This window comes from Lolium perenne, chromosome 3 (genome assembly GCF_019359855.2).
Source record: "Lolium perenne isolate Kyuss_39 chromosome 3, Kyuss_2.0, whole genome shotgun sequence".
In the NCBI taxonomy this organism is placed as follows: domain Eukaryota; kingdom Viridiplantae; phylum Streptophyta; class Magnoliopsida; order Poales; family Poaceae; genus Lolium; species Lolium perenne.
Window position 1 is genome coordinate 121,540,983 of NC_067246.2, and position 27,235 is coordinate 121,568,217.

The following is a 27,235-nucleotide window of genomic DNA, read 5'->3' on the forward strand; positions in this document are numbered from 1 at the left end:
GAGTTTGATGTTTTTAATTAAACCTTGATACTTTTTGTTTATAAAAATGGCCAAACCATGTTTTGTTACTGTCAAACAAATCCCCTGCATATTTCCCCTTTTTCGTTTATTTACTCTTGTTTCTTGAGTTATGTGTTGATTGTATGCATCATTTACTTTTGCGACGCTAGATACGAACGAGGGAGAAGTTGAAGGGGAGGACTTCGGAGAAGAACTTGAGGAGGACCAGGGACAATCCCACCAAGGCAAGCCATCTTTGAACTCTGAATGATGTGGTGTTGGATGTCAATTGTTGATGTCCCTAAGCATCTTATCCCTTCTGTGATGATCTCTCTATGTTGGTCTATGTATGGTTGTAATTGGAGTATTTCCTTGTGGTGGTCTTTCATCTTGGTTCACATGTTGGAGGGATGCATGGTGTCACGGCCGTGCTACTCCCTTGGGTCTACTTGAGTGCTCAACGTGAGCACGTCATTTACAAAATAGAGTTTTACACCACACCCCCACCTTGTTGAGTCTAGATGGTATCAAGGTCATGAAGCTTGGTGTAATTCTCAAATTGAAAGAAGTATGCCGTGTACCCCTTGATTGATGGAATGGGTAATACACCTAACCCACCCAAGTTGTATAGTAGCACCACAAAATCTGAAAGTTTGATCCACCCTATATTATCATCTTACATGCTTACCTTAAGCAAGTAAGATCCACTTTATGCCACTCACATATACCCTCATGGCATGATGACCTTCATCTCGGCCATGGTGTTGTGTTAGTTCCTTATCATGAAACTATAGGTTGGGAACCCCTCAAGGTTTACCTTGTTGTAAATGTTTATGAAAACCTTGGGTGAGTTAACCCAAGTGTAAGGTTTATGAAAGCAAAGGATCTTGATAAAGATGTTTGGAAAAGTGGTGTATGGGTGTTTGTTGAACAACCAAGGTGTTGTGGGAAAAAGAAATGGTTTTCTAAAAAGGAGCACTGCGTATAAGTGTACACCAGCCCAACTTTATTCGCGCAACCACATTATCCAATATGGGCACGGGCTTAGTCCGTAGTTCGTTGAAATTGGCATGAGCACCCTTCACAACTCTCTAGGGAGGGTCACGATGACCTCCGACGCTGGGTTGCGCTCTGGAGGAGGCAATACACTGTCTAAACCGATAGCCGGACGATTACTGAGGGTCTTCCGTCATGGCGCCGGAGATACGCTCAAAAGGAGGTATGCTGTCGGGGTGCCGGGAAGGGGTAAGCCCGCAGGGAAGGACTTGTGCCTATGGAGACTGGCGAAAGACTATGACTGGTTATCCGAGTCTCGCATACTTTCGTATGACGATCCGGGGATGATCCCGGCGGATTTATCAGTTCTTGTGGGGAAAGTGCGCAAACTCTGCAGAGTTAAATCTATTCGAATAGCCGCGTCCGCGGTCATGGACGGGTTGCAAAGGTCTACCTTAACCGGGGCTTGTGTTTTGTTTTGAACAAAGGAATTGCAAAGGGAGTGTTGTGTTTATGTGTACCGGAAGGGTACAGAAAAAGGGCGTGTGTTGACCATGTGGAGATGGTCGTGGAAAAATTGAGACTTAGTGGGGCACTCCTTCCTACATGTTTCTTGAAGAGGAACTCTTCTTTAACAAAGATATAGAGATGTCATAGGACTTTCCCTCGCATGTCCATCAACTGAGATGGAATAATGCAACTCTTCTTTAACAAAGATATAGAGATGTCATAGGACTTTCCCTCGCATGTCCATCAAATGAGATGGAATAATGCAACTCTTCTTTAACAAAGATATAGAGATGTCATAGGACTTTCCCTCGCATGTCCATCAAATGAGATGGAATAATGCAACTCTTCTTTAACAAAGATATAGAGATGTCATAGGACTTTCCCTCGCGTGTCCATCAATTGAGATGGAATAATGCAACTCTTCTTTAACAAAGATATAGAGATGTCATAGGACAACCGTAGTGTTCCCTTCACTTGAGAAGTCGGGATGCTATGTCAACAATTGTTGTTGGTACATGGTATATCCACAAGAGAAACTGACGCTCTTGTGCATGATATATCCACGGGAGAAACTATGCCTCTTCCACATGCTATATCCACAAGAGAAACTATTCTTTCTCTCTTATCTCCTTTAGTTAGCTTATGTTAGTACCCCTCTTATGATGGTTTTGCAAGTACAATTCCAAATGTACTTACGGCTTTGTCCCTGGCTATTAACTTGGCCAGACTATGAGGAGGACTATGAAGACGATGGAGGATATCAGGACGACTATGCGACTTAGGACGCTCTCCAAGTCAGACACCTATAGGTCTAAGGCATGACTTGGGCCCAACGACGTTGACATGTATCCGCTGCTATGTTTGTGAACTTGCCCGTTGTGGCATTTATGTAAGCCTGGGTCATGTGACCCCGCTTTGTAAGACTTATTTATTCGGTACTGTAATGGATGATGTAATTCTGGATATTCAGTTCGGTTATGTGCTCACGGTGCACTGATCATGGGATCGTGAGTTGAATGCATAACAGGGTATTTCGGACAGCTAGCCCGGGGTCCCCACAGAGCTGGTATCAGAGCCATCCTGACCTTAGGAAGCCCTAGTTAGCATGGACGCAAAGTTAGTACCAAACTATTTTCTATATAAAAAACGAGATGACTAATTGTTGAAATAATGCCTAGTCTCTCCCCTAATTTCTCTTAGATTAAATATTACTTGCATTAATCCTTAATGTTTTACATTATGCACTTAAAATTTGGCACACTTTGATCATGATGCTAATTATGAACTTAAAAATTTTGTGTAGATGGATCCACCGGTGTTCACTGAGAGCATCCAGCTTGGCTTCAAGAAGCCCCCCTACCCGTTCGAGACCGCCCTCGTCGAGGTGTCACAGGCCGTTGGACGCCTGGCACCCGAAGTGAAGGGGGGCAGATGGAGAGCACCAAGGACGGCGAGATGTCCTGGATGGTGGTTTGCACACTTCGTGGCTCTCATGTGAAGCAACTTGAGGAGATTGAGGTCCAGGTCTTTGACCGCACGTGGGAGGATGGACTTGTGAGGGTGCTCCAAGCAGCTCTCTCTCCCCTTGTCTTCCACCACCGTGTCGAGTTGGAGGCCATGGGACTTCCTCACGCCTTCTTGGGATGCCGCAATGAGGAGGGGGTTACCACTATGATCCCCTACTTTTGCCCCCTTGGGCGCCAGGTGTGCCAGTTGGAGAACTTGTTGTTCAAGACCCAGCTCAGCCTTGACTCCAACAGGATGGAGAACGAGGTGTTGAAGCATGAGCTTGAAGGGCTCAAGATGGATCTGAAGCTGGCCAAGCTCAAGCACCGCCGCCAACAGAAGAAGACCCTCCGTGTCCGCGAGTCCAACTACATGCGAAAGGTCAAGGTTATACACCTCAAAGCCGCCCTCCGCGACGCCGAGGACAAGCTCAAGAACACCTAGGACGACGGCGAGGATATCCGCAAGGAAAACACCGCTCTCATTAGCGACGATGAGGACTACATGGAGGAGGAAGGACTCGATGGGCTTGATGACAAGGACGAAGACGACCTCGCCTTCATCAACGACGCGGCAGAAGAACCCGCACCACTTCACACTGTGGAGGCTACTCCGGAGGATGAGGAGGATCCCGAGGAGCCTCCGTTTGATGGCCCTTCCGCACCACTCGATGACTTTTAGATGTGCACCCCCGAGACTTGTTTTATATTAGGTTGTCCCTTATGGCGTACTTTGGATCGGTCCATATGTGACCTTGGTGGTTGTGAACTTGATGCTTTTGGTAGTACCAATGTTTGTGTTTGAATGTTGCAATTCGTGTTGTTATGTTTCTCTATTCTTTTTCCAAACTTCTTTTCTTAAGCATGCATGTTCCTTCCCCTCGGCAAAGCACTTGAACTTCGAACATCCCTCTTTCCCGTCACCTCATGACCATGGCTATCCTCTTTACCTTCCCAGATGGTTGAGACTCGCCATGGAGGTTCCACTTCCGGAAACCCACCGCCACCCCCGGATCCCAGCATGGCTCAAATCCTGTGCCTCTTGATGGAGGACCGCCAGCGTGCTCGCCAGGAGAGTGAGGCCAACATCGCAGCACTTCGGCAAATCGCTCAAGCCACCGCGGGAAACCGCAACAATGAAGAAGGAGATGGACACGGAGAAGAAGCGCCAAGATCACGCCTTAGAGACTTTCAGAATACCAACCCACCTGTGTTCTCCAAGTGTACCACTCCCCTCGACGCAGACGATTGGCTCCGCACTATTGAAAACAACTTGGAAGTCGCTGCCGTGGGATACAACGACAAAGTCCTCCTTGCCACTCACTTTCTCGCTGGACCTGCACGAGCATGGTGGGAGAACGTCAAGGCCATGCATGCTCCTGGACATGTCATCAACTGAGAGGAGTTCACCGCCAAGTTCCGCAAGGCTCACATTCCTACAGGATTTATTAAGATGAAGCGTGATGAATTTTTCAACCTGAAGCAGAATAACTCCAATGTGGTGGATTACCTTGTCAAGTTTAACACCTTAGCAAGGTACGCCCCTCAAGACATGGACACCGATGAGAAGAAGCGCGACCGTTTCATGAATGGCCTGCACGAAGAGATTCAGAGTATCCTAGTGGCTGTACCCTACCCAGACCTGGAGGCGCTTGTGGATGCCGCCATTATGGTGGAGTCTAAGCGCAAGGCTGCCATAGAAACCAGAAAGCGCAAGATGCAACAGCAACAGGGTGGACCCAGCAACCCCAAGTACCGCAGTCCGCCCCCATCAAGGCCCGCCAACCCACCCTAGAGAAACCCTACGCCAGCCCCAGCTTATCGCTCCAACAACTATGCCCCCAATCGTCCAGATCCACAGCACCGTTCTGGAGGATTCAATAACAACCCTCGCCCCAATCCGCCAGCTCGCCCTCAAGGCGATGGATGCTTCGCTTGTGGGAAGCCTGGACACTTCTCTCGTGAGTGCCCTACCAAGATGAGGATGCCCCAACGCGCCAACGCGCCAAGACCCAATCAGGCTCAAGCTAGGACGGCGTCGGGAAAGAAGCCGGTTGTCAAGAAGCAGGCCAACGCCGCCCATGGGCACCTGAACCACGCCAGCGCTGAAGAAGCCGAGGAAACTCCGGACATTGTGATGGGAACATTCCTTGTCAACTCCACTCCTGCCCGAGTTCTCTTTGATTCCGGAGCATCTCATTCTTTCGTTACCGAGCCTTTCGTTAAGAAAAGTGGGATGAAACCAACCGTTATGAAACGCTTCATGTTAGTGCAAATACCCGGATCCACCGCTAAAACCTGCTTATCATGAAAGCAAGTTCCTATTATTATACAAGGTGTACCCTTTCACTCCGACCTAATAGTTTTAGGAGCCCAAGGCTTGGAAGTAATACTTGGAATGGATTGGTTGACCAAGTACAAGGGACACATTGACTGCGTCCAAAAATCTATTACCTTAACCAATGATCAGGGTCTACCAATAAAATACACCGCCACCGTACATTCATCCAAAGCCTTCTGTATGAAAAGCATCTCTGGACCCGCCCTCGAACAAGTTCCTGTTGTCTGTGAGTACCCTGATGTTTTCCCGGAAGAATCGCCCGGTATGCCCCCTGACCGAGACATCGAGTTCATCATAGAACTAATCCCAGGAACTGCACCCATAGCCCAGAGACCTTACTGTATGAATCCCCAAGAATTGATCGAGTTAAAGCGACAGTTGGATGACCTGTTGGCCAAAGGTCTGATCCGACCTAGTGCATCACCATGGGGGTCGCCTGTGATCTTCGTGGACAAAAGAGAGGGAACCATTCGCTTATGTGTGGACTATTGAAGACTTAATGATGTAACCATTAAAAATAAGTACCCTCTGCCCAAGATCGATGATTTATTCGATCAGATGAATGGAGCAAAAGTTTTCTCCAAGATCGACCTTCGCACCGGGTACCACCAACTGAAAGTCAGAGAATCAGACATTCCCAAGACTGCTTTCACCACCCGTTACGGACTGTATGAGTACACCGTAATGTCGTTTGGACTCACCAATGCCCCCGCCTACTTCATGAACCTCATGAACAAGGTCTTCATGGAATACCTAGACAAATTTGTGGTAGTGTTCATCGATGACATCTTGGTCTACTCTAAAACTGAGGAAGAACATGAAGAGCATCTGCGACTAGTCTTGGGTACCCTTAGGCAACACCAACTATATGCGAAGTTCAGTAAATGCCAGTTCTGGCTCAAGGAAGTTGGATTTCTTAGCCACGTCTTGTCTGCTGGAGGACTCTCTGTTGAACCCTCTTTGATCAAGTCCATTGTGGACCGACAGCCCCCTAAGAATGTTAAAGAAGTGAGGTCTTTCCTCGGATTGGCGGGATATTACCGCAAGTTCGTCGAAGGATTCTCGAGTATCGCCAAGCCAATGACCCTCCTACTTAAAAAGGGTAAGAAGTTTGAATGGACAGAAAAGTGTGAAGAGAGTTTTCAAGAGCTAAAAAGGCGACTTGTTTCAGCCCCCATCTTGACCATGCCCGGCGTCACCAAGGACTTCGTGATCTATTGTGACGCCTCCAAACTTGGTCTTGGAAGTGTCTTAATGCAAGAAGGAAAGGTGATTTCTTATCTCTCCCGACAACTGAAACCTCACGAGGCCAATTACCCCACCCATGACCTGGAATTAGCTGCCGTAGTTCACGCTCTCAAGACTTGGCGTCACTACCTCATCGTAAATAGGTGTGATATTTACACCGATCACAAAAGCCTTAAGTATATATTCACTCAGAGAGAGTTGAACATGCGACAGAGAAGATGGATTGAGCTCATCAAGAACTATGATCTTAGTATCCATTACCACCCCGGAAAAGCTAATGTAGTTGCCGACGCCCTCAGTAGAGAACCTTGTTCCCTTAACTCCCGTTTGAAAGTCGAGCAACCCCTGCTTTATCAAGAGTTCGAGGAATTCGGATTAGAATTGGTTAGCCATGGATTTCTTGCTGCCATGGAAGCCAGACCCACCCTCCGAGATCAGATCAAGGAAGCCCAAGTAGGGCATAAGAGTATTGAAGGAATCAAGCGCCGCATGAGCAAGGAAAAAGTAGAAGGAATTTCGATAGACTCCAACGGATTACTGTGGTACAATGGACGTCTCTGCGTACCCAATATTCCTGATTTGAAGAACCTGATAATGGAGGAAGCTCATAACACCCCCTATTCTATTCACCCTGGAGGATCTAAGATGTATCAAGATCTGAAAGACACCTTTTGGTGGCACAGAATGAAGCGAGATATTGCCTTCTTTATCGCTCGGTGTTATGTCTGTCAGAAAGTTAAAGCTGAACACCAACGCCCCACCGGATTACTGCAACCTTTGAAGATACCAGTGTGGAAATGGGAAGAAGTGGGAATGGACTTTAACACCGGCCTTCCCAGATCTAGCCGTGGACATGATTCCATTTGGGTAATAGTTGATCGTCTCACAAAAGTCGCTCACTTCCTGCCGGTCAAGATCACAGATCGCGGGAGAGCGTTAGCTGATCTCTACATCTCCCGTATAGTTAGCCTTCACGGCGTTCCCAAAGTCATCATGTCAGATCGAGGCACCCAGTTCACTTCTCGTTTCTGGCAAAAGCTTCACGAAGCTATGGGCACCAAGTTATCATTCAGTACCGCCTATCATCCCCAAACTGGAGGACATACAGAAAGGGTAAATCAAATCCTAGAGGACATGCTTCGAGCCTGCGTTCTTGCTTATGGAACCAAGGGAAGATTGCCTGCCATTCGCTGAGTTCTCTTATAACAACAGTTATCAAGCCAGTCTTCGGATGGCACCCTTTGAGGCCCTCTATGGGAGGAGATGCCGAACCCCTCTCAATTGGACCGAGACTGGAGAAAGCCAAGTGTTCGGGCCGGACATACTTCGGGAAGCAGAGGAACAAGTGCAACTTATTCGTGACCGGCTGAGAGCTGCACAGTCCCGCCGGAAGAGTTACGCTGACTCCAAGCATCGAGAGTTAACTTTCTGCGCCGGAGATTTCGCCTATCTCCGGGTAACTCCTATCAAAGGAATGAAACGTTTCCATGTCAAGGGCAAGCTTGCGCCTAGGTATATTGGTCCTTTCAAGGTACTAGGACGAAGAGGAGAAGTGTCTTACCAGCTTGAATTGCCCCCGGAATTGTCAGAATTCCATGACGTCTTCCATGTCTCCCAACTTCGGAGATGCCTTCAAGCACCAAACAAGACTGAAGTTTTTAAGGATATCGACTACCGTGCAATCGACCTCAATCACGACTTAACCTACAGAGAGAACCCCATCCGTATTCTGGAAGAGGCCGTTAGGGTTACCCACCGGAGGAAGATTAAATTCTTCAAGGTTCAATGGAGCAATCACTCTGAAGATGAAGCCACCTGGGAAAGAGAGGATTATTTGAGACAGGAATTTCCACATCTGTTCAAGCTCCTAGCCGTGGAATCTCGGGACGAGATTCTTTTAAGGGGGGAAGGTCTGTAACATCCCATTTTTCAGAACCTACATTTTCTTCCTACTTAAAAATTTGGGCCAACAAAAACTTTTCAGTTTATGTCTGCTAGAGTTTTTACTTGTGCCATGCATGGTATGGTCTTAAAATTTTTCTTAGGATTGTGGTATTGAAAACTTACCTAGGCTAATATTTTAGTACCTCAACTTAAGTCAGTTGGATTTGACCATTTATGTGTTGACACCAACCCCTTCTATTTGATTCCCCCTCCACTTAAAACCCTAGATTTGTGATTGACCAACACCATCTGAACCAGGGGGAAACACTTCCCTCTCTTTTGTTGGATTTTGTCATCTCATCACTAAGGGATACACCACCAACACCAACATCTTTTGTTGTCCATTTAAATCCTTTTTCTACATCACATGTGCTTGTGCACTTGACACCAAAAATTGGCATAAGCATTGACATGGCCCCTTCTCACATTTTTCACCTCTGCCCCCTTTTGTTTTGCTTCTTTTTCTCTCCTTGGAGATTAGCCGAGAGGTGAGAAGAGGCGAGACTTCCCCCTCTCTTTTTTCTTCTCTTCCCTCCCTCTCTTTTTCTCCTCTATTCTGGGCCGTGGCCGACACCACCCCTCCCTCTTCACCTTGGCCCAAACCCAACCCCTCCACCTCTCCCCTCTCTGGCACAAAACGCCACCGGCCCCTCTCTCTTCCCCCGCCAAAAACCCTAGCCACTAAACGCACGCGCGCCACGGTGGTCAAGCGACATGATGGCTCGACGCCTCGCATCGCCCGCCAGCACACATCGCCTGCCGTGCATCGCCTCGTTCCCCTCCCTCGCTGACGCCACTCGCCCGACGTCACCGCGGGCCCAACCGCTGACGTCCGCCCTCGCCCGCCCGTTGGCCGACGCCACCGCCCATCCCACTACCGCGCCCCTCTCTGCCTATAAAAGGCCACCCTCAGACGCGCCTCTCCCCCTCAGCTCCCCACTCACTACGCCGTCAGGCTGCCTCTCCCCCTCCCCGGCTGCTCAAGCGGCAGCCGTGCCACTGCTGCGACGCGCCATTGGCGCTCACCACGGTCACCGTGAGGGTGACGCGCAGGTGGTCACCGCCGCGACGCCACCGACGCCTCCCTCCTTACTCCCTCGACACCAGCACCCTCTCCTGCATCCCCTAACCCTCTCTCTCTACCCCTGACGCACAGATCAGCAGCAGAGCGACGACGCTGATGACGAGCCGACGCCGCCCGTGCTGCTGTTGACGTCACGGGAGGAGGAGCAGACGCCCCTGGACACCGCCAGTGCACGCACCCGACGCACGCCTACGCCACCACACCGCCTGCACCTAGCCTCGCCATCGCTAGCCGCTGGTAAGCTGTCGCGCCGCCCTTTTCTCCCTCTGCACCGGCGAGCGCCGCGGACGTCGATTGCGCGCCAGATCTGGGCCGTCCGATCCAGATCCGAGGGCCGCATGGCGCATGCACGGCCACGTCGGCGTGCATGGCCACGTCGGTTGGTCTAGCCCGCCACGGGCCCCTGGCCTTTTTCTTTTTCCTTTTTTCTTCTGGCCACCGGAGAGCCCCACTGGGCCGGCCCATTCGGCACAACACCCGCATGGCCCAGGGCGTTCCCGCCCTTTCTATTATTTGAAATTTTGTTTAACAGAAAATAAAATTGGAAATCTTCCTGTATACTGTTTTGTTAATAAAAATAGTTTGGTAGCTCCGATTGATGTGATTCCAAGTGTATTAGAACCAGTATGAAATTACCTTTCAGATGCCACTGGCCTTGTTTTTTTAGGATTTTTTTGCGATTTTTAATAAATAAAACTTGATCTCTGATTCTGGTTAGTATTTTGGATCTCAAAAATTGAAAAATAAATATTTTTGAATGATTCCACTTGGGTTAGTCTTATTTTGTTACTGTGCATCTAGAAAAAATACTAGTAGCCTCTGTTAGTAATTTTTCGTCTCTGGTTATAAGTGTATGTGTGTCACATAAAATGATAGGGTTAGAGTTTGATGTTTTTAATTAAACCTTGATACTTTTTGTTTATAAAAATGGCCAAACCATGTTTTGTTACTGTCAAACAACTCCCCTGCATATTTTCCCTTTTTCATTTATTTACTCTTGTTTCTTGAGTTATGTGTTGATTGTATGCATCATTTACTTTTGCGACGCTAGATACGAACGAGGGAGAAGTTCAAGGGGAGGACTTTGGAGAAGAACTTGAGGAGGACCAGGGACAAGCCCACCAAGGCAAGCCATCTTTGAACTCTGAATGATGTGGTGTTGGATGTCAATTGTTGATGTCCCTAAGCATCTTATCCCTTCTGTGATGATCTCTCTATGTTGGTCTATGTATGGTTGTAATTGGAGTATTTCCTTGTGGTGGTCTTTCATCTTGGTTCACATGTTGGAGGGATGCATGGTGTCACGGCCGTGCTACTCCCTTGGGTCTACTTGAGTGCTCAACGTGAGCATGTCATTTAAGATTTTTACACCACACCCCCACCTTGTTGAGTCTAGATGGTATCAAGGTCATGAAGCTTGGTGTAATTCTCAAATTGAGAGAAGTATGCCGTGTACCCCTTGATTGATGGAATGGGTAATACACCTAACCCACCCAAGTTGTATAGTAGCACCACAAAATCTGAAAGTTTGATCCACCCTATATTATCATCTTACATGCTTACCTTAAGCAAGTAAGATCCACTTTATGCCTCTCACATATACCCTCATGGCATGATGACCTTCATCTCGGCCATGGTGTTGTGTTAGTTCCTTCTCATGAAACTATAGGTTGGGAACCCCTCAAGGTTTACCTTGTTGTAAATGTTTATGAAAACCTTGGGCGAGTTAACCCAAGTGTAAGGTTTATGAAAGCAAAGGATCTTGATAAAGATGTTTGGAAAAGTGGTGTATGGGTGTTTGTTGAACAACCGAGGTGTTGTGGGAAAAAGAAATGGTTTTCTAAAAGGGAGCACTGCGTATAAGTGTACACCAGCCCAACTTTATTCGCGCAACCACATTATCCAATATGGGCACGGTCTTAGTCTGTAGTTCGTTGAAATTGGCATGAGCACCCTTCACAACTCTCTAGGGAGGGTCACGATGACCTCTGACGCCGGGTTGCGCTCTGGAGGAGGCAATACACTGTCTAAACCGATAGCCGGATGATTACTGAGGGTCTTCCGTCATGGCGCCGGAGATACACTCAAAAGGAGGTATGCTGCCGGGGTGCCGGGAACGGGTAAGCCCGCAGGGAAGGACTTGTGCCTATGGAGACGGGCGAAAGACTATGACTGGTTATCCGAGTCTCGCATACTTTCGTATGACGATCCGGGGATGATCCCGGCGGATTTATCAGTTCTTGTGGGGAAAGTGCGCAAACTCTGCAGAGTTAAATCTATTCGAATAGCCGCGTCCGCGGTCATGGACGGGTTGCAAAGGTCTACCTTAACCGGGGCTTGTGTTTTGTTTTGAACAAAGGAATTGCAAAGGAAGTGTTGTCTTTATGTGTACCGGAAGGGTACGGAAAAAGGGCGTGTGTTGACCATGTGGAGATGGTCGTGGAAAAATTGAGACTTAGTGGGGAACTCCTTCCTACATGTTTCTTGAAGAGGAACTCTTCTTTAACAAAGATATAGAGATGTCATAGGACTTTCCCTCGCATGTCCATCAAATGAGAGGGAATAATGCAACTCTTCTTTAACAAAGATATAGAGATGTCATAGGACTTTCCCCCGCATGTCCATCAACTGAGATGGAATAATGCAACTCTTCTTTAACAAAGATATAGAGATGTCATAGGACTTTCCCTCGCATGTCCATCAAATGAGATGGAATAATGCAACTCTTCTTTAACAAAGATATAGAGATGTCATAGGACTTTCCCTCGCATGTCCATCAAATGAGATGGAATAATGCAACTCTTCTTTAACAAAGATATAGAGATGTCATAGGACTTTCCCTCGCGTGTCCATCAATTGAGATGGAATAATGCAACTCTTCTTTAACAAAGATATAGAGATATCATAGGACAACCGTAGTGTTCCCATGACTTGAGAAGTCGGGATGCTATGTCAACAATTGTTGTTGGTACATGCTATATCCACAAGAGAAACTGACACTCTTGTGCATGCTATATCCACGAGAGAAACTATGCCTCTTCCACATTCTATATCCACAAGAGAAACTATTCTTTCTCTCGTATCTCCTTTAGTTAGCTTATGTTAGCACCCCTCTTATGATGGTTTTGCAAGTACAATTCCAAATGTACTTATGGCTTTGTCCCTGGCTATTAACTTGGCCAGACTATGAGGAGGACTATGAAGACGATGGAGGATATCAGGACGACTATGCAACTTAGGACACTCTCCAAGTCAGACGCCTGTAGGTCTAAGGCATGACTTGGGCCCGATGACGTTGACATGTATCCACTGCTGTGTTTGTGAACTTGCCCGTTGTGGCATTTATCTAAGCCTGGGTCATGTGACCCCGCTTTGTAAGACTTATTTATTCGGTACTGTAATGGATGATGTAATTCTGGATATTCAGTTCGGTTATGTGCTCACGGTGCACTGATCATGGGATCGTGAGTTGAATGCATAACAGGGTATTTCGGACAGCTAGTCCGGGGTCCCCACAGAGCTGGTATCAGAGCCATCCTGACCTTAGGAAGCCCTAGTTAGCATGGACGCAAAGTTAGTACCAAACTATTTTCTATATAAAAAACGAGATGACTAATTGTTGAAATAATGCCTAGTCTCTCCCCTAATTTCTCTTAGATTAAATATTACTTGCATTAATCCTTAATGTTTTACATTATCCACTTAAAATTTGGCACACTTTGATCATGATGCTAATTATGAACTTAAAAATTTTGTGTAGATGGATCCACCGATGTTCACTGAGAGCATCCAGCTTGGCTTCAAGAAGCCCCCCTACCTGTTCGAGACCGCCCTCGTCGAGGTGTCACAGGCCGTTGGACGCCTGGCACCCGAAGTGAAGGGGGGCAGATGGAGAGCACCAAGGACGGCGAGATGTCCTGGATGGTGGTTTGCACACTTCGTGGCTCTCATGTGAAGCAACTTGAGGAGATTGAGGTCCAGGTCTTTGACCGCACGTGGGAGGATGGACTTGTAAGGGTGCTCCAAGCAGCTCTCTCTTGCCTTGTCTTCCACCACCGTGTCGAGTTGGAGGCCATGGGACTTCCTCACGCCTTCTTGGGACGCCGCAATGAGGAGGGGGTTCCCACTATGATCCCCTACTTTTGCCCCCTTGGGCGCCAGGTGTGCCAGTTGGAGAACTTGTTGTTCAAGACCCAGCTCAGCCTTGACTCCAACAGGATGGAGAACGAGGTGTTGAAGCATGAGCTTGAAGGGCTCAAGATGGATCTGAAGCTGGCCAAGCTCAAGCACCGCCGCCAACAGAAGAAGACCCTTCGTGTCCGCGAGTCCAACTACATGCGAAAGGTCAAGGTTATGCACCTCAAAGCCGCCCTCCGCGACGCCGAGGACAAGCTCGAGAACACCCAGGACGACGGCGAGGATATCCGCAAGGAAAACACCGCTCTCATTAGCGACGATGAGGACTACATGGAGGAGGAAGGACTCGATGGGCTTGATGACGAGGACGAAGATGACCGCGCCTTCATCAACGATGCGGCAGAAGAACCCGCACCACTTCACACCGTGGAGGCTACTCCGGAGGATGAGGAGGATCCCGAGGAGCCTCCGTTTGATGGCCCTTCCGCACCACTCGATGACTTTTAGATGTGCACCCCCGAGACTTGCTTTAGTATAGGTTGTCCCTTATGTATGGCGTACTTTGGATCGGTCCATATGTGACCTTGGGTGAATAGAGAGTAAGTTGTAACCAAGGGTCTCGACAAGGAGGACATTCACAAGTGAGATGTCGGGTGTTACCACCACCTTGCCAAGACCCAATACCTTAGAGCACGTGTTGTCGCCATATGAAACGGTAGAGAGAGAAGGCACGAGGTCGACAACAATATCCTTGCTTCCGGTCATATGACTTGTGGCTCCACTATCAACCACCCATTTAGCGCCACCGGAAGCATAGTCCTACAAGGAATCAAGTCTTGGATTTAGGTACCCATTTTTCAATGGGTCCTAGCATGTTAGTAACAAGGGGTTTGGGAACCCAAATAGTCCAATCAACATTGTCCTTTTGAGGACCAATAAAGCGAGCACGAGTATGTCCATAGTAATCAACAAAAAGAACATGAGAAGGGTTGTTAGAGCCGGCGAAACCCGTTGAGGCGGAGTTGGGTACTCCATCTCTTCTTGAGCTAGCATTGCTCCCTTCAAGGTTGGTCTCCATGTTCTCCTTGTCCTTCTTCTTCTTGGTCCTCCTCTTCCTCTTTCTCTTTGGCTTGGTAGCCACTCCTCCTTCATTGCACGAGCCCTCTTTGGCTCCATCTTTAGCTTCAATGATTCCTTCCAAGTACTTGGCTTGAACTTGGAGTCTATCAACCTTGGCCTTCAAGCGATTGACTTCATCTTCATGCTCCGGGTGTGGATGGAAAATATCAAACACTTAGACCTCCTCTGCCTTGTTCACCCGAAAGTGTTCCATCAAAGCTTCTTCTTGGAGAGCGTTCAACTTCATGAGCAAGCGCTTGTCATTCTCCATCTTGGCAATGTCGCTTTCATGAGTGCAACATGCACGGTCCTTGCTCAAAGGAAAGTACTCCTTCAAGGTTTCTTCTTGCATGGAGTTGACCTCCATGAGCTTGGCTTCCCTTCTCTTCAAGGCGGCTATTTCCTCCTCATGATCACAACACGTATTCTTCTCCTTGCTCATGCGGAGACACTCCACTAACGACTCTTCTTGCTTGCTACTCAAACTCAATAGCTTGGCCTTGGTGATCTCAAGAGTGGCAATTTCTTCTTCATGGTTGCAACATGAGGTTTTCTCTTTGAACAAGCGGTAATATTCATCCAAGGCTTAATTGACTTCCAAGAGAAGAGCATTGTGCCTTCTCAAGGAAGTGACTTGATCCACAAGCTCATCATGGCAAGAATTGGGGTCTTCATCATCTTTCCCTTTGTTGGCTTCCTCGAGCGAGAGCATCTTCTTCTTGAGGTCACCAACCAACTCAAGAGCATGGTCTCGATCCTTGGTGAGTCGTGAAATAATAGCTTCATTCTTGTCTTCAAGTATGATGACACTAGCTTCAAGAGACATGCGAAGATTTCGTTCATCATCATGCTCCTCCTTGAGATTGGCAAGCTCAAAGGCCGCTTCCCTTTCCAACTTCTCCCTCTTCTCGATAAGATCTTGTGCCGCACCAAGTTGGGCTAAGAGAGCCCCAACATGAATCTTGGTATCCCCCTTCATGTTAGTGAGAAAAGAATCCAAGGAATCCAAAACCATAATCTCACGTTTAACGGTTAGACTAGTGGCATCATCAATATATAAGGCATTAGTAGAAGATGATGGTTTGGAAGGAGATTTTACCTCCGTGGATACCTTTGCCATAAGGCACCGAGCATTGTTGGTGACGAGGTTCTCATTAGGAGAGTCGAAGAGAGAGTTGGAGTGAGTGGAAATGGCGATGGCGGCCACTCCCTCTCCTTCCTTGTTGGAGTGCTTGTCCTCATGCTCCCCATCTTCATCGGAGGTGTACTCTTCTCGAATGATGAAGGCTCTAGGCTTCTTGTTGGAGGAGACCTTGTCGTCATCGGACCTTGGGGAGAACTTGGAGAATCCTTTGGAGAGTGGCTTGTACCTATCCTTTGGAATAAGCCTTCCACCATGATCTTCTCTTCTCTCAAACATACAATCCGCGACAAAATGATTCTTGTCACCGCAATTGTAGCATGTTCTTCCCTTTGTCCCTTCTCTTGGGCTCTTAGAGAGTCTTCTTGGAGAATCACGTGATCTTCTTGGTCTTGTGTTTCGAGACATGTTTCCATCCCAAAACTTCTTGGCGGCGAGAGCCATGTGCTCATGGTAGTTGACCTTGAGATCATCCGATCCCCACTCAACGGGATCCTCATCGCTTTCACTAGCTTCATGCACCTTCATCTTCAATGCAAGGTTGGGCTTGCGGGAGTTGTGGGCGCGAGCAACAAGATCCTTCGCATTCTTCTTGGAGATGTCCAAAGCGATGACTTCGCTAAGGACTTCATCGGATGTCATAGCACGGAAGGAGGCGTTTTGGCGGATGGCCGTCAACTTCACTTCCTCATAAGGGAGGAGAGCGTTGTAGAACTTGCGCTTGATCCAATGGTCATCCACGAACGTTGCTCCAAGATCTTGCATTTGCACGGCAAGAGCGATGAGGCGTCGATACATTTCTTCGGGGGTCTTTCCTTCAACCATGAAGAAGTTGTCGGCCATGTTGTTCACTTCATCAAAACGAGAGCTTTGGATGCTTGCATTGCCGAGGAAGAGCTTCTCAAGTTTGTCCCATGCTTCCTTGGCGGTCTTGAGCGAGCGGATATGAGCGCGGTCCTTGGGGGTGATGGCCATATGAATCATGTTGATGGCGGTGGCGTTGAGTTGGTCATCCACCACATCTCTTCTTGTCAATTTCTTGGGATCTCGTGGTGAATAGCCCTCCTCAATGATACGCCAAATCTCGGTAGAAGCGCTGCGCACATGAGAACGCACTAAGAATTGTCAATTCTCAAAGTTGTTTGACTCAAGAGACGGTGGTGAACCATGCGACAAGATATGCGGCATCGGTATCGGAACGTTGATGGTGTAATCATTTGGTGGTGGCACCGCATGATAACCCCCTTGACGTTCCGCAACTGGTGTGTTATCATCCTTCCCTTTTGTTGAAGTGCCGGTATCCCCAAGCCCTTCCTTTTGTGAATCTTTTGTCGCTTCCGCGACAAAATCAACAAGAGGAAGGGTGTTAGCTTTTGGTGGCGGATCCTCGGCACTTGCTTTTGGTGGAGCGTTTGGTTTTTGTACAACCAACTCCATCATCATCACCTTCATTTGGGCAACGATGGATGACTCCAATTTCTTGAGGTCATCCAACGTAGCCGTCGTGGAATCGATGGGCGATGATGGAGCGGGTGGCACAAGGGAAGGTGACCCATTCTTATCCGCCTCTTGTTCGGCCATTTCTTAGGCGGTAAAGCCCGAGCAAGAAAACCTTGCTCTGATACCACTTGAATGGATCGTAGCGAACAAGAGGGGGGGGGGTGAATGGCGCTACGGCAAGTTTTAGTCTTTTTCAATTTTTATACAACGGAAGGAAAGGTGTGAACTTTAGCAATAGGGGTGATCCTACAATGAATATCGGACAAGTGCAACAAGTAAAGGAAACAACAAGATAACGAGAATAAGGAGCGAGACAACCGGAGGGGGCGCGAGGCGAGTCGAGGTTTGTTTCCCGCAGTTCCTTCCACTAAAGGAAGTACGTCTGCGTTGAGGAGGTGCTAGTCTCACACAAGAGACTAGGCGGCCACACCACGAAAGAAGGCCTCACCTTCTTCCTCGAGGGAGCTCCACGGAGGTGCTCTCCCTCTTCCACTAAGGCACCGGTCGAGGCGGCGATTCCTTCACAAGGTTGGGGCGAGCTCCACACACAAGGATGCTCCCAACACCCTATGGATCTAGTACATCACCAAGCTAGACTCCATAGCTGCACATCTCCAATGCTCCACCATAGGAACCCATCACCAATGCCCCACCAAGGAACTCTTCCAATGCTCCACCAAAGGAACTCTTCTCCAATGCTCCACTAAGGAACCCTACCACCAAGATCCACTAAGGAATAGCTAGTATTGGTGAAATCTCTCTTGGTAGAACTATAGATCGGGGTCTCCTCCACCTATCCTCAAAGTTTGGGCAAGATTGGTTGGATGGGGAAGGAGATCCTCAAAGATTAAGCTCAGCAACAATGGAGGAGAGAGAGGGGGAAGAGATAAAATCGTGTTGGGGAAGAAGGGGCCCTTAAATAGGCTCCTCCAAATCCAACCGTTATGTCCAGATTTGGCCTAAGCGGTACTACCGCTTCAGGGAAGCGGTACTACCGCTCTGAGTTCGAAATCCTCCCAGATCTGGTCAAAGGACGCAGAGCGGTACTACCGCACGAGGTACCGCTTGAGGTACCGCAATAGGGTCCAGACCTTACTGGATCCAAAGCGGTACCAGAGCGGTACCAGGCCGGTACGACCGTAATTCGGTTACGGTACCTAAGCGGTACCGTGAGCGGTACTACCGCTCGTGAGTGGTACTACCGCCCCAGGTACTGTAGGGGTACCGCAGCGTGTTCTGGGAGACGAAATCAGCGCAGACTCAGAGCGGTACCGAGGGCGGTACCTATAGGGGTAGCGGTACTACCGCTACAGGTACCGGTAGTACCGGCCTGGCTAAATCTGGTTTTCTTCCCTTTTTCTCTCCAACCATGTTACCTCGCTAAACACACACAAAACCAGAAAACCTATCAACTACGCTTCAGTCTTCCGATCTTGACGCGTCCGGCGAGGTCACCATGTACTTGCAAATCTAACAATGATACTCAAGGCACACAGTGAGATTACTCAAGTGTTGTCATCAAACACACAAAACTTGGGGTGTGAATTTTGCTCTTACAACACTCCCTCCCCTTAGCTGTTTCTCCAAGGAACAAAAGAAAAAGGGATGAAGACACCGATTCTGGCACCTCCAAAGCCGGCGTACCTCCTGCCGAAGAAGTTGTTCCTAATGATGAAGGGACAACTTTCAATCCTTATGAAGATGCCCTTGTCATATCGTAAGTTTCTGTCGCTTTTTGTTTGTTGGACCCGATATTTTTTGCCTGTGTTGTTTCTTATATTGTCGCTTATTTATTATAGTGGCGACGAGGACAAAAATCCTCCTATTGACGTGACTGCTCGAACGAGTACGTCTCGTACTTTAGTTATTTCTGAAGCTCAACCGGATGCGGATGAAACCTCGCCTCCTCAACAAAACATAGAGCATCCGACTCCAGTTGCAAGCCCCCGTGCCTCTTCACCAAAGAGAGCTAGGGTAGAGCCAGTCGAGGAACCTACTCTGTTGATTGGTGGTTCTACGACTCCTTCTCTAGATGATGTAAGTCCTTTCATTTATGTTGCCACCTTTTTAGCATTTTTTTGGCTCTCCCCTGACTTTTGTTTTTGCTGTCGAACTTGTACTTCTTATGTTGATTTCCCTTTCTCTATTTTCCCTTTCAGCCTTTGATGAAGGAATTTATATCCGTCTCGGTACCCAATTCGTCGGGTACCGTGATCATGCTAAGAAGCTTGAAGGTATTTTTTCTTGCCACTTTCCATTGAATAGATTTTCCTTCATTATTTTTACCATGACACTTGATGTCCTTTGTTTTGCTAGATACTCTTGCGGAAGCTAACAAACGCGCTGATGCTCTTGCTCTTAAGTTAGAGCGAAGCGAAAGAGCTCGCAAGAAAGCTGAGTCGGATGCCGCCGCTGGCGAAGATCTTCGAAAAAGACTTCATGACGCGGAAAGTTCTTTAGGCGACAACTTAGCTCAGTAGTCTGCTCGTGACAAAGTAATTATCACTCGCTTGGAGTCACAGAGTCGACATTTTGTTAGTAAGTGCTCTGACCATTTTAGTGTCTTCGGGTATCCGTGCTATTTTTTTGCGCATGTCTTGACAATCTGTATTTTGCCTCATCAGGGAAGACGCGGCAAGATTATGATCTCGAGAACCCTGAAGGTGATCGCCTTCTCGACGCGCTCTCCCTCCTTGAAATTCATGGAGACGAGGCTCGCCAAGGCATCACTGATGCTAGGTCGGGGCTGTCGTGGCTCTTTCCTTATTTCTTCGGAAAAAAGGAGGAACCCGGCACTTTTGCTGCCCTCGCCCAGTGCTTTATCCCCAAAGAAGATCTTGGGCTCGGTCTTCAGCAAGAAGGCTTGAAGATTGGTGTTGAAGGCACCATTGCCTTGGTTGCTGACAGCCAACAAGATGTTGACTGGGTGAAAGTTGGTGGTGTAAAAAAGGTGGAGACGAAGAGGTGGCAATCTTTGATTAAGGCTGCCAAGCCGAACTCGAAGAAGATCCTCTCCTTCCTCGGATGCAAACCAACGCCTTCCTCCAGTTCCGCCAAACCGGAGGTCAAGTAGATCGCCCAGCCTATCTTTTTATTTTCTTTCTTTTGACGCCTGTCGCCAAAAATGTAGCCTGCGACAGTGTATGATTGGTTCACTAGGATCCAACCTTTTGTAAGCACCATGTGAATATATCAATGGAAGTCTATTTTGCGTGATGATTGATGTCGAGATTTTCTTTCAAGTTGGTATTTGCCAACTATACTTCAACTCCTCATTCCTCCGATGCTTTGCATGCATCCTTGTACTCGAAGAAAATCCCAGCTGATGAAGAATTCATTGAAGATTCTTCGAGTATGGGTTCAACACATGACTTGAAAGAACTCCGCCAACAGCTTCAGTCGATGAAGAGACAAGCACTCGTGATAATGGAACAATCTCGAAAGTCATCTGAGAGGGAAAAAGTTGCGCTACAGCAAGCTCAGGAAGCTATTGCTTTGAAAGAGGCTGCAGTCGCTGAAGCTACACAGGCTACCTCCAGAGAGAACTTTATGCTTGAGTTGATGACTAAAGCAAGCCTGGATATGGCAGGTATACTTTCTCGAGCTGAAACTCCCTCTGTTCCTTTCCCGTTTTTTGCCTCTGACTGGTGTGTTGTCGCCAAATAGGTCCCTTTTTGGACGCTGATGCCGAAGATCAATGAGTTGACACAAGATCAAATTTCCTTGTTAATCTGGCACTGGACCATGGCTCCCTTTTTTGGGCTACCCCTGAACGTACCCGACAAATTTTCAGATTTCAAGACCGCTCATGCCAAGTTCGTGAGTTCCTTGACTTTTGTACCAAAACGTTTTCCATGGTTTACAACTCCATGTTTCCTCGAAATGTTCAGCCTAAGACCCTTCCTGAGCTGATGGACAAGTTTAAGGACTCGCACAAAATCCATGGTTTTGTAAGAGCTCAACTAGTAGCTGGTGCCAGGTTTGCCCTTATTATGCTTCAGATCTGCCACTCAAAACTTGATATGACCAAGGTGGTTGAAACTGTTCATACCAAGCTGAGGCGACGACGGAGGGGTGTCGATAAAATTGATGCGGTAGTTACACAAGTGGCCGAAGAGATAATTGGCGACCTTCTCCGAATGGATGCCGACTTTTTTGTAGATGGCCATTATGCCAATTTTCTGGGTGCCTCTGCCGAAGAAGACAGAATAAACATTGACGATCTGTTAGGTCACGACTGAATTTTTTTTTGGTAGATAGCTTATTTTGTCGAAAGAAACTGTGACTTTCTCTATATATGTTGTAAGACAAAGATATATATTTTTCTTTTCCCTAGCCCCCGAGTGTTTCGGTGGCTAATGTCTTTATTGTGTTTGCGAGTTTTTTTGAACCAAGGCAACTAAATATTATTGAGTGTATATTGTATTTGCGGGTGTGAGCCCCCGAGCCTGTCGAAGAAAAATATGTATATCTCCAATATCTTTATTATATTGCAGCACCGCGAGTCCGCCTCATTAAAAACCTTCCAGCCCCACTCGGTGCCCTGAAAGGAAAAGAGTGCGTCTGAAAACTCGCAGGCGTTTCAGTACATTTTATGTTTACATATATATCTTGCCTTAGGCGTAAAAACGCCTAAGTTGTGCCACGTTCCAGGGATTTGGCTCGGCAATCCCTGTCTTCTTGTCCTTTATCCTGTATGCTCCTCCTTCTATGACCTCGGTGACGATGTAAGGGTCTAGCAATGGAGATTCAAGCTTTTCATGGCTATTTTGCGTGAGTCGAAGAACTAGGTCGCCCACCTGGAAGGATCTTGGACGCAATCGCCGACTGTGATAATTTTTCATATCTTGCTGATATTTGGCGACTCTTGAGAATACTTCGTCTCGTGCTTCGTCAAGTGCGTCCATATCATCTTCTAATGCCTTTCTTGAGGTTTCTTCATCAAATTCCGCCACTCTCGGAGAATTGTGTTCTATTTCTATCGGCAGCACTGCCTCAGCTCCATGAACCAGAAAAAACGGGGTTTTTCCTGTGTTGCTGTGTTGGGTGTTGTCCGTATGCTCCATAGCACGCTGGGTAACTCCTCTGGCCAAGTGTGCCGAGCTTTCTCCAATGGTCCTAACAGGCGCTTCTTGATGCCACTGCAGATGACGCCGTTTGCTTTCTCGACTTGACCATTGGTTTGCGGGTGCGCAACCGACGCAAAATGTAGTTTGATACCTCCTTCTGCGCAATAAGCCGTGAATTCCTTTGACGTGAAATTGCTACCGTTGTCTGTGACAATGCTATGCGGGACTCCAAACCGGAAAACGATGCTCTTGATGAACTTGACCGCTGATGATGCATCTGGCGAGTTTATTGGTTTTGCTTCGACCCACTTGGTGAATTTGTCGACAGCCACAAGCATATACTCGTATCCTCCTGGCCAAGCCATGTAAAACTTGCCCACCATATCTAGACCCCACTGGGCAAAGGGCCACGACAAAGGTATTGGCATCAGTTCTGCTGCCGGAGAATGAGGTTTTACGGCAAACCTTTGACACACGTCACATGTACGCACTATGTTTTTTGCATCCTCAATGGCTGTGAGCCAATAAAACCCTGCTCTGAAGACCTTGGCCGCAATAACTCGACTGCTTGTGTGGTGCCCGCATACTCCCTCGTGCACATCCTTTAAAAGTACCCGACCTTCTTCAGGTGTGACGCATCGCTACAAGACTCCCGATATACTTTTCTTATACAGCTCGCCCTTAACCACAGTAAATGCTTTCGATCATTGAATAACTCGCCTTGCTTCCACTGGATCGTCGGGTATTTGCTGCCTTGAGATATATGCAATATAAGCTTGCATCCACGGTACTTCTACTACCATTACCTCGTGCGATTCGTCCTCATCTTCAGCTGCACCTTCCTCGAGGGCTGCCAAAGCCCCCGAGCCTGTCTCGACCTTTTCTTTCTTCTTTGGTTGTTTTCTTGCCCTGGTCGACCTTTCACTTATTTCTTCCCAAAATACTGTTATCACCAGAATTTGACCGAGTCAGAGGTGGGCCGCGATCAGGATGAGCTTAAAGGTTATATACGGGAGAAATACGTGGATCGGCCTTATATGCAAAATGGGCTAGATTGCCCATGTATCTGTAATTTAGTAGATAGTATCTTAGATGGAGTTTTACCCGTGCACGGTTAGGTGCACGCCTAAATTAGAAAGTCCCCTGGACTATAAATATGTATCTAGGGTTTATGAAATAAAAAACAACCAACGTTCAACCAACAAATCAATCTCGGCGCATCGCCAACTCCTTCATCTCGAGGGTTTCTACCGGTAAGCATCATGCTGCCTAGATCGCATCTTGCGATCTAGGCAGCATAAGCTTCATGTTGTTCATGCGTTGCTCGTACTGAAGCCTTTTTGATGGCGAGCAACGTAGTTATCATAGATGTGTTAGGGTTAGCATAGTTCTTCATATAATATGCTATCGTAGTGCAACCCTCGCATATCTAGCCGCCCTTACACCTATCTTAGGTGTAGGGGCGGCACCCCGCTTGATCATTATTTAGTAGATCTGATCCGTTACGGTTGCTCCTTGTTCTTCAAGGATTAGTTTAATATCTGCAATAGTTAGGCCTTACAAAGGGTTGGAGGATCCAGCGGCACGTAGGGTGTCGTTTGCTAGTCCTAGACAGGATGTTCCGGGGATCAACCTCGTGTTGGTTTTTAGGCCCTATCTAGGATCGGCTTACGATCACCGTGCGTGGCCGCGAGGCCCAATCGTGAGTAGGATGATCCGATTATGCGGTGAAAACCCTAAATCGTCGTAGATCGTTTTAGCTTTATCTTGATCAAGCAGGACCACCATATATTCGTGCACCTCGTATGAATCATGGGTGGATCGGCTCCTTGAGCCGATTCACAGGATAACCTGAGAGCCGATCGAGGCTCGTATTTAATGTTTACGTGTATGCCATGCAGGAAACTAAGCGAGGCATCTCCATCACCTTCCTGACCAGGTATAGGTCAGGTGGCACGCCCTTGCATCAGCATCGGACGTGTGTACCAGAGGCTTTGCGGGCCATCGCTCAGAGGGACCAGGGCCAGCCGAAGCCCTAGGTTGTTCCCGGCTCTACTGTGTTACCCGTCGCTGCCCGCCGGTGGGTTTTGACCGCAACACATTCTGGCACGCCCGGTGGGACAAGCTTCGACATCAACCACCTCGCCATCTACATCTGAGATGGCGGACGGCACTCCTGTCACATACGAGCGTCGACCGCAAAAGGGGAGTATGACACCCCAAACGAAGGAAAGCCGGTGATGAGACATCGGCCGGCACGACGAGGTGTAAACCTTTTTTGAGCAGTGCAGTCGAAATAGGGGCCAATTCAGCAACCGCCCCGTATTATCCATGCCATACGTTTTCGCCGACATTCAGCATCAATCTAGTGGGTGACGGAAGACTGGAGTATGGGTTTACATCGGTTTGCGAGGGCAAGGAAATCAGCATTGGTCCATGACTGCAGAGCCGATGTTCAGGCATAATCTTACCGACAACCGTAGAGCCGATATCCGCAGTTACCTGACAGAATCGGCTCGGGGGGACACATGAACAGGCAGACAGACACATAGGGGCAATGAAATATTAGGAGCCGGTGGAAAATCGGCCAGTAAAAAAAATGTAGCAAGTACAGCCGGAGCACTTGAGTTCAGCGAAATATTTGTCCCTACTGGAGAAACGCGTCAAGGGCATGAAGGGCGTCAACACGGATGCGATCTACCTCAGCGATCTCAGCTTCGTCGTCCTCGTCTTTACCCGTCACCGGTGGCTGCTCGAGTGCAATTTCAGCCAGATCGGTCTTCAGATCGGCTGTGAGGCCTTTTGCTTCGTCTTGAGAACGGGCAATAAGGGCTTCCTTGTCTTGGATGAGTTGCTTGGTCACCCTTACTGTGACGCCCCGGAACCGGTATCCTGAGGATTCCAGCGATCCCGCCGAAATCCGCACGATATCGATTCCGACACGCCCTCCGACACGACGTGCGCGACGAATCACACACGTGATGCCAGAGGAATTAACACGAGCAGTAACATTACAACAGGATTACAATAGAGCCCACAAGAAACATATATATCAACAACGACTCCAACGAGTCAAGATACAAATATACAATACAAAGATCCAAATCATACAGAAGAGCGAATACATCCGAATACGGACAAGATACAAATTGGACTAAGAGTCCTGAAAATAACCAGTGGCGTCCATAACCCTGCCCAGGCCAAGCCGGAAGGGTAACCTTGCTAGCGTCGTCTTCTTCGAACATATCTTCATACCTGCCCGGTTATATCCCGTAGAAGCAGCAATAAGTACGGGTTCGTACTTAACAAGACTTCAAGACGTATAAGCAATCGTCAACCAGTCGTCCTTTGTACTTGAGGCACGCAGGGGACTTAGAGGACGCAAGAGGAACGTCATAGGCAATATGGTGGAGTTAAGCGGCAGCGCAAGCACTAAAAACCTATAGAGACACTCTACAACAGTCGTCTAATCAGAGAAGGTGAGAGGGCGTAATAACAGTTCTATACTCTGCAAACATAACACAGCCGATGTGTTCCCCCTTCGCAAAGAGGTACTGGCAAAGGCACTCACACGGTTGTCAAGTTTTAACCAGTTATTATTTAAGTTGTTCTATCTTACTAGCAAGTTATTAGCATTGAAACAACATGTGTAAGTTGTCTATGGTCGAGTCATACAGCTCCAAGTCGTCCATAACCGCGGACACGGCTTATCGATAAGATTGTAACCCTGCAGGGGTGCCCAAATGTGCCCACACGCACGCTCAACCCACTTACGACAGGTGGATATCACGACACGCACTCTCCTTCGCTACAACAATGTCCAGGAAGCCACCTAACTAAGTTAACCCGTATCGAAGTCCGGCCGTGCTCCGAAGCGGACTTAGCTGTTTGCGTCTACGGCTAAGAGGATCAGAGCCCACTAGAGGATGACCTCTTAACAATACGTACCGCGTCCTACGAGCGTGCAAGAGACAACGGGGTTACAAGGCAACACGGCTTCCCCAAAAGTAACATCATATCATCTGACCACAAAGAAACAAGCTTGCACGCCCGGGAGAAACAAAACAAACATCCAAACTAGTTGTGGCCACTGGACAAAGCTGTAGATTCCAGCAGTGGTTGAGGGGAGACCCGGTAAGCATACCCACGTGTGGTTAGAGCGCTCAGTCTCGGAACAGATAACAAGAACTCGGGTCCTAAATTATTTAGGAAACACAAGTGAGCCGTCACAAAACGAGCAGCTGACCCACCGATGCCTCCGCTAAACAAATATCAACAACTAAAGTAACCATGATTCTTCCCAACATATAACCCGATAAGATAACAATAACGGTAACGAGATAAAACAGCACTAGCATGCACTACGACTCGCAAGGCAGACCCGATAACCAAACAATAGCCGTAGGAGGTGGTGGTGGTGGCAATATGGGCTGCTTGAGGTAACAGGTGGAAGGGACACGTGACAAGAACGCAACTTAAGGATAGCATGAGGGAGAAGGCAAAATAAAATATGTGAGCGACTTCTGCAGGGGCAGGAGTATAGGGGAAATGCTTGCCTGTTAAAGCTTGCCGAGGAACATCCGAAGAACTTGCCGCATCTCACAACACCACTTCGCGATCCTATCCGGGAAGAAGCAAATG

The 27,235-nt window shown here is 47.9% G+C and overlaps 1 protein-coding gene across 3 annotated transcripts in view; it reads right to left on the reverse strand.

The window, feature by feature from the left end:
- The window catches only part of LOC127342249 (uncharacterized), a 94,259-nt gene that overhangs the window by 61,214 nt on the left and 5,810 nt on the right, over positions 1-27,235 (reverse strand). Inside the window, exons 7-8 of one of the 3 annotated variants that reach the window (XR_011755334.1) lie at positions 27,151-27,235; positions 25,623-25,849 (exon numbers count right to left, since the gene is read on the reverse strand). The gene's annotated coding sequence lies outside the window, so the exon portion shown is untranslated. Of the gene's footprint in view, positions 1-25,622 lie in introns of those variants that run through there. The other 2 variants (XM_071828118.1, XM_051368187.2) reach the window with 2 other exon arrangements.